Raw genomic sequence first — 1743 nt, forward strand, 5'->3', positions numbered from 1 at the left:
TGCCAGGGATCCAGCCCGCCCCACCCTGCCTGGGGCTTCCAGCCAGTCCCACAGCCTTGGCTCTGCTCCTACTTGTTTGATACTTTCTCCCACTCCCCCTACCCCCCTACCTGTGGGGGCTGCAGGGTTGCAAGCCCCAAATAGGTCATGCTCCAATAAAGGTGATTCTGCCTAGACCTCTGCCTGGCCTTGTCAGGCGATGGGAGACGCCCCTCAGGCAAAGAGAATGTGGAGCAAAGAATGGGATTCAGTTATGTCACCAGCTTCATCTGGCTCAGAAATGGGAGTGGGGGGTACGCTGTGGCAATCTGCCCCCTGCGGCCCCTTCCTCCTCGCACCCAGCGCCCCAGAGTCACCAGGGTTGGGAAGCTGAGAGGCCCTGTTCCTGTGGTCCCCTATCTCACTGGCTGGCGCCCGTGCCTCACCAAGTGTCATTACTCTGCTGCTGGGACAGCAGCTGCCACTGCTCCTTGTGGCTACCAGGGACAACTCTGTTCTTCGTAACTGTTCAGAGTATTTGAACAAATCCGGTTCCTGGCCAAATTCAAATTTGCAAAAGCAGCTTTGCTGAAAAGAATAAGCCGATAAGAATCAAGTGCCTGAGCCTCAGAACTGTGGCCACAGGTTTGGTTGAGGCTGCTAACGAGCAAAACATCCACCCTGAGGCTGCAGCGGCTAGGTTCTACTGGCCGCGGGCTGGGGGCCTTCCAGCCCCTCCCAGCCTGTTGTTAGCCCTGCCGAGAACAGCGCTGGAAGAAAAAGAACGGAAAAAGCTTGACCCAGGTGGAAGACAGCAGGCACAGCTCCCCTCGCGGCCGTGCCACTACTGGCAGCCCTGATGCAGCTGCCGTACCGTCTTTGAGGTTAAGCAGAGGGAGGTGGGTGCCGCTTCCCCCCTCCCATCCTCCACATTCACCGCCTCTGCCCGCACTGCGGGGACCACGTGGCAGTCCTCTGAGGCCTGCCGCTGTTTTCACGCGTGGTTCTTTAACCAGCCCTGTTGCCCAGGATGTTAATTCCTTGCCTCCCCCTCCAAGTAAAACACAAACACCACCCACTACTACTCTGGGCACCTTTCACCTCCTTGAAGCCATGACATCTTCTGTTCCTGCAGCATTAGGATAAGTTTTAAGTAGATGGGATTGCTTTGTCCTCCCCAGGGCGGCCCATATGGAAGGTGCCAACTTCCTACCATCACTCCTGTCACTTGTGATTAATTCATTCAATATTTACTAAGCCATGCCCAGGCTAAGCGCTGGAAAATAGAGATGCATTATCACCTCTGACGCAGAGGCCTGGCAACTCCAGTATATACCGCTGTGGCCCCTTCACCCCAGATTCAATGTCCTAGCATCGTGACTTGGGAACCACAGAGATCAAATCCCTTACACAGCCTCCTCAGCAAGTGGTGGTTCAGACTGTCTGAACTCCTCCAGCTCTAAGCCCAGGGCAGCTGCTTATTCCCGCCACCACTTCCCCACCGTGTCCTCAGGAACCGCGATCAGTCACATACCTCTCACTAGTGATGCATCAGGGAGCCTTCTAGGGAGAGGCTCAAATACCCATTAGACCAGCAGTTCTTAAAATGTGGTCTTCAGACACCTAGCGGTGCCCAAGAGCCTTTCAGAAATCCAGAAGTTCAAGATTATTTTCATAATACTAAGGCATTTTTTTCCTTCTTCACAGCACCCAACATTTGTACCGACAGTGCAAAAATAATGGTGGGTAACACTGCCTTAGCAC

This window comes from Crocuta crocuta, unplaced genomic scaffold (genome assembly GCF_008692635.1).
Source record: "Crocuta crocuta isolate KB4526 unplaced genomic scaffold, BGI_CrCroc_1.0 scaffold431, whole genome shotgun sequence".
NCBI lineage: Eukaryota > Metazoa > Chordata > Mammalia > Carnivora > Hyaenidae > Crocuta > Crocuta crocuta.